The sequence below is a fragment of the Engraulis encrasicolus genome, chromosome 1 (genome assembly GCF_034702125.1).
Source record: "Engraulis encrasicolus isolate BLACKSEA-1 chromosome 1, IST_EnEncr_1.0, whole genome shotgun sequence".
Lineage (NCBI taxonomy): Eukaryota > Metazoa > Chordata > Actinopteri > Clupeiformes > Engraulidae > Engraulis > Engraulis encrasicolus.
Window position 1 is genome coordinate 54385546 of NC_085857.1, and position 10000 is coordinate 54395545.

Consider the following 10000-nt stretch of genomic DNA (forward strand, 5'->3'; position numbering starts at 1 on the left):
CTAACCCCTCATTGCTCCAGGGACGGTAACCAATACCCTGTAAATAACTGTGAGTCGTTTTGGATAAAATGTAATGTAATGTAATAATGAAAAGATTGTCCTATTTTATCCAGTCATTAACGTTTGTTTAATGGCATTGAAAAGCAAGGGTCAACTCTGTTGTCCCCCCTCCCTCCTCTGTTCGCTGATTAGCCCGTGGCAACAAGACCAATGCTCTCCCAGAACTACAGCTTCAGATCCTGCGTACGAATTAAATTAGTATGAGGGGATGGTAAAATCAAGCTAAGAAAAAAACATTGTCATTTTAAACCAGGGGTGTCAAACATAAGCCCAGGGGGCCGGATGCGGCCTGCTAGATAGTTTAACCTGGCCTCAGACTTGTAGAGAAAAAAAAAACTATGAATGTCCAAAAAAAAGTACATATAAATGTCTAGCCCATGACAAAGGTGCTGCAGGTATCTGAGAATTCATGCTTTCAGTAGGCCTACTTGATAACAGAAAATAGACATCCGTGTGGCACCAGAAAATAGACATCCTTGTGGCACCAGATTATTTTTCCTTTTTAATTTTTGACTGTATGTGGTCCCTGAGCCGAAATGAGTTTGACACCCCTTGTCATTTTAAACCACTTCTGTTCTGTTCTTGTGTGGGCAATGTTGTCTGAAATGCTCTATTAAAACTTAACACCTTTATAGTACGTAAAGAATGGCTGCTGTGTGATTTGTGGGAGGACAAAGGGATCAGATGTCCCAGGCCCAGGGAGAGAGGCGGCCTATAATTGGGTCATTGTGTGCATGTGTGTGTGCGTGTGTGTGTGTGTGTGTTTATGTGTGTGTGTGGAGTTATGTGTGTGTGTTGTGTGATTTACATAAAGTAGAGTGGAATGTGGTCTCCCTGGGTCTTGAAGTCTTGTTGAACTGTGCTTATTAGAGTGTGTGTGTGTGTGTGTGTGTGTGTGTGTGTGTGTGTGTGTGTGTGTGTGTGTGTGTGTGTGTGTGTGTGTGTGTGTGTGTGTGTGTGTGTGTGTGTGTGTGTGTGTGTGTGTGTGTGCGCGCGCGCGCTTATTGAAGCACAGCCACGTGGAAAGTACTGGTTGTTATGCTGGGTGGGTAGAGAGAGAAGAACGTGGTGCATCAGACAGGAAAAAGGACAGAGAGAGAGAGAGAGAGAGAGAGAGAGAGAGAGAGAGAGAGAGAGAGAGAGAGAGAGAGAGAGAGCAAAGTCACCCTAAAAGCATGCTGGTGCCAATGTTATGGAGCCAGCAGAGAGGGGAGTGGGTGTTAACAACATCTCCTAATGTTGAGAGGAGATAGAGAGGGAAAGAGATAAAGAGAACAAGAGAGAGAGAGAGGGGGAGGGAGAGATAGAGAGAGGGAGGGAGAGAGAGAGAGAGAGATGTATGTCGAAGGAAATGCACGTTGGAACAGAGTGCCACAGTGAAGCATTGTTGAGCAATGATGTACCTTGGTGGTTCAAAATACAAAGTATACAGTAACTATGCTCTATGGCACTGGCACTAACACTATCTCTCTTTCTTTTTCTTTTTCTTCTCTCTCCCTTCGCCACCTCCTCCGCCCTCTGTCCGGTTTCCAATTTGAAACAATGTGTCCGTCTGTTTTCTGATCTTTTTTTGGGTGTGCAGCCTGTCAAAGACTTCCCTGTGTGTCTCCCTCCATCCGAAATGAACTGATTAAAAAACCTTCACTCAAACTTTGAAGTCATGAGATAACGGTTTTCAAAAATGCTCACTCCTTTCATTCCTTACAGTAGTGTGTTACATTGCTTTGTTCTGCTCATAGTTCACTTTTTAGGGATGGATAAGTGAACATTTTGGATTAATAAACCAAATGTTTGCATGTTGATAGTTACTGTATAGGCCTACTTTGTATTTTGAACCACCAAGGTACATTCTGCTGCCAGCTAAGATGCTGCCAGCTAAGATGACAGCAAGTGGCTTTATTTCACAACAGAAAGACATCATTTTCACCACCCATTGATGCACAGCAAGCGGAAGACTGTCAAATATTCTTCATCCTCTGTGAGCTTTTCGGGTGTCATGTCTCTTTAAATACTGGGGAGCGAGCAGACCAGCTGAGAGTGCGCGAGCACTGCTTTACTCCCAGTAATTGACAGCTCTAAGTCCCGCCTCCATGACTAGCGGGCAGGGCCTGGCTGTGTGCGCCTGGAGAGTTGTCGGTGTCTTCAATGAGCTGGCCAGCAATGTACAGTAGCATTACCACCGCTTAACAACAATAACGGCTGGCCTGGACAGGCGAATTACACCGACGGAGGGTCCCTCGCCGTCTCAGCTTTACGGTGGTTCCACCATTGGTAAGTAAAAACAACCACGGCAACATTACACACACGTTTTGTTGGTTTCGCTGCCATACTCGGGGCTGTTATTTGTTCAGGAGTTCACAGGAATACAAGACAGACAGTCAGGGAGGGAGGCAAGCAAGCAGACAGACGGGAGGATTCTGAGTGATAAAGGGATTAAAAGAAGCGAAGCGCCCCTCTTCCCGTGAACGCCCCTGTGGAACTTTTACGCGCACGAGACAATAATAATGCTGTCAACATTCTTTCTCACGGGGCTGATATAGCAAAACGCAGATGTCATCAACTTGGTGTGATTCTACCGTAGCATTGATAGAGAAGTACATTGAGTACCTGTCAGATTTCAAGTAGGCTTTTTTGCAATGAAACAACGCCGCAATGTTCTGTTCTGCAGTATGGACAATGAGGCTGTTCCATCATGTAGGCCTGCTAATGTAATATTGCCCTGCTGTTGCTGCTGCCATTGCGGTTTGTTTCTTGCTTAGCTTTGGCTGCATTCACTGTATTGTGCTGATGCGCTTTGTGACATGCCCGCAGCATCACCATCATCACATCAGCTTCCTACTCCAACACCAGCCACGCGCACCCACCCCAGAGAGTAACGGATATGCCAACGCCAAACCCGTGTCGTGTGTGTTTCTTTTCTCTAAACTTATCACGCCAAGCATCACATGACCTTATCAAGAGGGCGGTTATACCCAGGTGTGTTTACATTGCGCTGTGCTTGTCCAGACACACTCACTCACAACGCATAGTTAGGTATCCATCACGTCACCATGGAGAGAGACTTCCGTCTCTGTTGCACACGGTGAAGAATGCGACCAAAGGTCTTCCGGTCTTTCTCATCTCTGTGCTAAAGTGCAGACTGGTGCATTTTACTGACTGATGCACTGATCTGTTCAGATGCTTTTCTGCAGATACATTTAGATCGATTTGGACGAGTCACGTTAGTCTAAGTGGTTGAGAGGTATGCCGACTCGAGCATTGAACAATCAATAGGCCTACAATAATGCGCTCTGGAGGTTTTTGGGTTTGACAATTATAAATTTGTTCCCAAAGGAATGCATGGAGTTGTAAGGCATCACTGGTTAATGTAGCATCCTTGCCCTGTACTAAAATTGTTGTCTGTCTGTAATACTACTACTACTACTTCTACTACTACTACTACTAGCCTATTACTACTACTACTACTACTACTACTACTACTACTAATAATAATAATAATGATAGGCCTAATTAATAATGATTTTAATAATAATAGTAACAATGGTAATGATAAAAGTATGTGTGATCATAATAATGTGCTTGATCTGCCTACACCTCCACCCATGCTGAAAGTGTCCCTTGAGCAAGGCACGACCCCACATTGCTTCAGGGACTGTAACCAATACCCTGTACCTGGGTGGGAGACGTGACGCCTTGTTTTTTTCGTAACATTGGTTAAAAACCTACAAAACTGTTATTTTTCCTCTTAAAAACAAATGTCAATAAAGAAGATGTGGTACATTATGTTTCATATTGGTCTTAGATGAGAAGAAACATTTTTGTTAAGATTTATGTAAAGGTTTATATGTCAAATATCCTGCGGTGTGACTGTAATATTAATGAAACCTGGAATATAATATATATATAAATTAACCAACAACATTTTGAATAATGTATGAAGCATTTGGCATGATTGCATAAATATTAACTTTATATTAAGATATGTGAATGTGAAAAAAACTCGAGACAGTAATATTAACTACAAGTTCAATGTGGTAACACAAATTGCGTCCTGTGGGGTGACATGTATGTCAATGTTTGTGAACGGGCCAACTACAAGGGTCTTAAAGACTGGCTCCTAACCAGTCAGTACCTCAGTTATTGGAGAGTGCGGTGGACGCTTAAGGTGACTATTAACCTCTTAATATGTCTTCATATTCAATGTTTCTGTCACGCAATGCTTAGGTTGATTTTATGGTGTCCTGTGGTGTGACTGCTCTTATAGCAGGAAAAAAGTTTTTTTCAAAAATGAAAACACATATTAAGATTAATTATATTAAAGATTATTATTATGCATTAATTAGCAGCAATTAGGCTATGCATTAAGCAGTCTCGTGCACTAACATGCAGCACCCTATTTTTTTTGGAGTAGGCCGTTTTTAATGTCAAAAACAATGTACTAGAGTAATAGCAGACAATTGAAAAAAAACACATTTTTGATACAGTATTTCTTCAGGCAAGTGTAATGTACAGTGTGATGTGACTGTGTGTGTCAGCTATCCCGAGGCAGCCTACTGTATAAGGAAACGATAATGGCTAATCCAGCTGCAGATGCATGTGTTAGATGACTTACTTTCTAATAGATTATACATAAATGAGTTTCTGGAATTAGTGAGCTATTACCCTCATTTGTGCATACACTTAATATCATCCAGAAGATGAACCAAACAAAAAATGAAAGACAGGGCTGCTAATCAAGATTTCAAGTGTATACTAGTGTATACAGTACACAAATATGGCTGTGATGAAGTGGTGTTGAATAAGGTGATTGCAAAGGCAAAGTGCAGTAACAACATATTTTGTCAATATTGAGTTTAGACTAAAAATGGTCTTCATAACATCTCCTTTATCTTGTGACAAAGCCTTATGGTCTAGATATGTCCTGTTTTAGACATTGCTATGTCAGATTAATCCAAATCCAACCTAATACCAAGACTTTGGAGGCATTTTTCTCAGTTTCAATGCTGGCGTAGTTACTGCACTTTGACCTCGTAAGGCGGCATGGTGGACTACCCATTTTCTTCAAAAGCATAGGAAAGTATTCCAAGTCACTAGGGGGCGGTAGTCAGGTGTGCAGGAGTGAGTGAAGGTAATGGTCCCTTATTACTAAATACACTGGATATTGGCTTGCATCTAGCCTACGCCATACGGAGAGAGTGAGAGAGAGACAGAGAGACAGAGAGAGAGAGAGAGAGAGAGAGAGAGAGAGAGAGAGAGAGAGAGAGAGGAGAGAGAGAGAGAGAGAGAGAGAGAGAGAGAGAGAGAGAGAGAGAGAGAGAGAGAGAGAGAGAGAGAGAGACAGTGAATTGTTTTAGGGTGTGTGTGTGTGTGTGTGTGTGTGTGTGTGTGTGTGTGTGTGTGTGTGTGTGTGTGTGTGTGTGTGTGTGTGTGTGTGTGTGTGTGTGTGTGTGTGAGTGAGAGAGAGAGAGTGTTTGTGCAGCGCTCTTAACGTGTGTGTCTGAGTGAGTGTGCGTGTATGTGTGTATGTGTGTGTTTTATATTCTAAACGCACGCATGCGTGTTTTTTATTGACCGTAATGTTCAGTTACCCATTTTGATGTTATTTGTAAGCTTTGGCAACACTGACATGAACAGGCATGCCAATAAAGCATATTTAAATTGAATTGAATTGGAGAGAGAGAGAGAGAGAGAGAGAGAGAGAGAGAGAGAGAGAGAGAGAGAGAGAGAGAGAGAGAGAGAGAGAGAGAGAGAGAGAGAGAGAGAGAGAGAGAGAGAGAGAGAGAGAGAGAGAGAGAGAGAGAGACTTGTGTGTGTGTGTGTGTGTATGTGTGTGTGTGTGTGTGTGTGTGTGTGTGTGTGTGTGTGTGTGTGTGTGTGTGTGTGTGTGTGTGTGTGTGTGTGTGTGAGAGAGAGAGTGTATGAGAGAGAGAGAGAGAGAGAGAGAGAGAGAGAGAGAGAGAGAGAGAGAGAGAGAGAGAGAGAGAGAGAGAGAGAGAGAAAGAGAATAACTGAATTGTGTGTGTGTGTGTGTGTGTGTGTGTGTTTGAGAGAGAGAGAGAGAGAGAGAGAAAGAGAGAGAGAGAGAGAGAGAGAGAGAGAGAGAGAGAGAGAGAGAGAGAGAGAGAGAGAGAGAGAGAGAGAGAGAATAACTGAATTGTGTGTGTGTGTGTGTGTGTGTGTGTGTGTGTGAGAGAGAGAGAGAGAGAGAGAGAGAGAGAGAGAGAGAGAGAGCTAGCTGCTGAGTGAGTGTGTGGTTGCCAGAGTGCTGTGATTGTAGAAGTGGCCGGATGTGAGGCCTGGTCCTAATGCACAGCACACAGGGGAGAGAGGAGCATTACTGGAAACTGGTCCCAGGTCAGCGTACTGTACTGTAGGGGTGCTGGGCTAATGGAGAGGAGCATTGGGAGGGAAAGTGGAAAACAGCGATCCTAGCGGTTACGTTCCAAACACCAGGGTGATCCTATTGAAACTCCCATAGACAAGTTTTTAAAAAGATATGACTTGGAACTAACACCAGACACATTTTTCAGCGTACACAATAGCATGAACTACTACCTGAGAAAATCTCAAGTCATTTTTTGCCCTTTTAAGAAAAATAGAAATTGTGCCAATCTGGTCGGAAACGGACTACAGCTCCCAGCATGCTGTGCTTCGCGCCTCGTTGACAACACAGAGAAACAAATGAACGCGAACGAATGCAAGTTCTTCGCATATCTTCACATTCTTGTAATCCTATGAGTTCCACATTGTCTTCTTATTACACATATATACACGCGATCATTTTGGTATGGTTTTAAATTCTCTAGTAGATATGATGGCTTCTGTGGTGACGAGTAACCACCTCTCTGGCTCATGTTTGGCTATGCTAATTTGGCTATGCTAATTACATGGAGTAAATACGCCACACATGGCAGTCAGTGTAGTTCTGTATTAGCTTTTTTAAGAATATTAAAATCACGGCAGATCAGTGAAAAACCAAACATTTTACCACCTGATTCGATGAAACGGGCCAACATGCCCATAATATGACTGCCACTACTTCTACTTCGTCGTCAGGGCCGAGATGTAATTTTTCAAAGAAAAAAAACATTCATTTGTTGCAGGGGGTTGGAACGTTGCCAGCAGGGGGCGATGAGATTACTTTCCCTCCCTATTACTGGAAACTGGTCCCAGGTCAGCGTACTGTACTGTAGGGGTGCTGGGCTAATGGAGAGGAGTCTGTAGGAGTGTAGGGCTGATGGGGTGCAGGGCTATGAGAGTGGCTGTAAATCTTCGCATTTTTGTGTGCAAAATATATAATCAAGTCAAGTCAGCTTTTATTGTCAGTTTCTTCATATGCACAGGTCATGCAAGGACATTGGAATTATGTTTTCAGTCTATACCATGAAAGAACATAGACATACACAGGACTGACATTTACAGACTGACATCAAAGTGTAAGGCAGGACAGGTAACAGTGATGGTCCAATACCAGTAAAGTGATGAAGTACTAAATAATACTGAGCATTTAACATTGGTGAGTGACAGTGGTTGACCAGTGATAACCAGTAAAAATATGTGATAGAGTAATAAATAACAATTTAACATGTAACATGTAACATTGAACATTTAACATATAGTTGAAGAATAGAAAACATTAACAATAATAATAAAATGGTAAAATACAAATAAGTCAAGGCTATGCTGTACTACACTATCATTATTTGGACTACACAAGAAAAGTCACATACATGGCATGGCAAGGCACATACCTGCAGATGGTCATTCTAAACAACATGCCACATAGGTGTGTGGTGTAGGAGTGCAGGCCTAATAGAGGAGAGAGGAGCATCACTGGAAGCTGGTCCTGGATCAGTGGAGGGGATGCAGTCCAGGGGTGGATGCAGGAGTGTAGGAGTGTAGGAGTGCAGGCTAATGGAGAGAAGGGCTTTACTGGAAACTGGTCCTGGCTCAGTGTAGGTGCATGGAGGTGACGGTAAGATGGCTGTGGTTGAGTGTAGGAGTGTTGGGCTGCAGGGTTAATGGACACTACTGTAGTATTGTCCTAAACGGGGAGAGAAGGCATTACTGTAGACTGTAAACTGTTCCTGGGTCAGTGTAGGGGTGCAGCGCTAATAGGAGTGGGCCTTACTGGAAACTGCTCCTGTGTCTGTATGAGTGTAGGAGTTGCAGGGCTAATGAAGATGGAGGCCTTACTGTAAACTGCTCCTGGGTCAGTGTGAGTGCAGGGGTGCAGGGCTAATGAAGATGAGGGCCTTACTGGAAACTGCTCCTGTGTCAGTATGAGTGTAGGAGTTGCAGGGCTAATGAAGATGAGGGCCTTACTGTAAACTGCTCCTGGGTCAGTGTGAGTGCAGGGGTGCAGGCTAATGGAGATCAGGGTGCAGGGCATTAGGAACTGGTCCTGAATCAGCAGCAGCCAGAGCGAATATAGTGGGAATCTGACCCAGGAAAAAAAAGTTTCCACCCCTCCATCAGCACCCCTCCATCACACTGGCGCCATGACCTGGATGGGAGTTCGTTTTAGTGGGGGGTGAATGAGTGTAGCTGATGCCAACTTGCAGAGTTTGGTAGTAGAACATTAGTAAACCTTCCCAAAGCCTCATGCAGATACATTGGGTGACTGAGCTAGCAGTCTGACTGTTTGGACTGGTTAGCATGTCTGCCTCCACCTGGAGGGTCTCCCATGACCTTGCTTCCCAGTACCTCTCTGATCTCTTCTAGCTCTACTCCCAGCCTACGTAGGTCATTGAGGTCCTCTGGCAAGGACCATCTTGTCCTAGAGGTTTTTATAGTCAATATCTTTGAAAAGCACAATGGAAAAGTCCTTTTCTCATTTGCAATAGGGGTTTTGAATGGGGTAAAGTCCTCCGAAAGGTTCTTCTGCCTAGGCTGAGAGTGGAGAAACTTAATTGTTTTCTCCACAGAGATGGGGCGTCAGTGAAGCACTAGGCCACAATCACAAAGAGAGAATACAAGGTTGGACACTGTGAGTGAGCCATTGTGTTGTTGGATGAGTTTTCTGGACCAGAGGGAACAAAAATGCTCAGTAACATAGTCAGTGTAATCTGTGGGGCATCTGGTCCAAGATCAAAGAGTGAGGCGGGTGGTACCAGACCAAGAAAAGACTCCTATTTTAGCAGGGGGATGTTAGGAGGAAGCTGTCCCTAGAGCAGAGGTAAAGGGGGGGGGTGCATTTCTGGAGATAGAACATGAGATAGAAATAGAGATAGAGCATGAATGGTTACTTATTTCAGTAGAGGGTGGCGGTATGAAGCTGTTCCTAGATCAGACAGGCGGACAGAGGGGCATTTCTGGACCAGAGAAAGTACTTGAATTGTTACCTATTTCAGGGGGGGGAGTCGGGAGGAAGTTGTCCCTAGATCAGAGGGGAGGGAAGGGCTGGTCTGTTTCTGGACCACATAGAGGACATGCACGGTAACCTATTTCTGCAACGTGACTCATGTTGGGTTTGGAGATGCCTGGCATTGCTGTCCCTTCATACATCATCATGGCATGACACATGCGGACTAACTGTTACTCTCTGCTTGTGTGTCTTTCTTTCTTTCTTTCTTTCTTTCTTTCTTTCTTTCTCTCTTTTTTTCTTTCTTTCTTTCTTTCTTTCTTTCCTTCTTTCTTTTTTTCTTTCTTTTTCGTCTTTGTCTGTACAGTATGTATGTGCATGTGAGGGTATAACTTAGCATTCCATTGTGTGACACACAGACAAATGAAGTAAAACAATGGCAGTACAACACACGTGTGTGTGTGTGTGTGTGTGTGTGTGTGTGTGTGTGTGTGTGTGTGTGTGTGTGTGTGTGTGTGTGTGTGTGTGTGTGTGTGTGTGCGCGTGTGTGTGTGTACACTTATGTGTAACTTCTGTGTGTGCGAGCACGTCCATACTATAGTCATACATACTGTATGAATGATGCCTTGACAGCCG

The 10000-nt window shown here is 43.7% G+C and overlaps 1 protein-coding gene and 1 long non-coding RNA gene across 3 annotated transcripts in view; one reads left to right on the forward strand and one right to left on the reverse strand.

Moving 5' to 3' along the window:
• Positions 1-122: 122 nt before the first annotated feature.
• On the reverse strand, positions 123-749 carry LOC134454552 (uncharacterized). The gene is made up of 2 exons (XR_010035849.1): positions 398-749; positions 123-366 (listed from the first exon to the last, which is right to left on the reverse strand). It is a non-coding gene; the product is annotated as an uncharacterized LOC134454552 (long non-coding RNA).
• A 646-nt stretch (positions 750-1395) lies between these two features.
• LOC134454558 (calpain-1 catalytic subunit-like) overlaps positions 1396-10000 on the forward strand; it is a 36063-nt gene continuing 27458 nt past the window's right edge. For both annotated transcript variants that reach the window (XM_063205630.1, XM_063205631.1), the window contains exon 1: positions 1396-2331. The gene's annotated coding sequence lies outside the window, so the exon portion shown is untranslated. The remainder of the gene's footprint in view (positions 2332-10000) is intronic.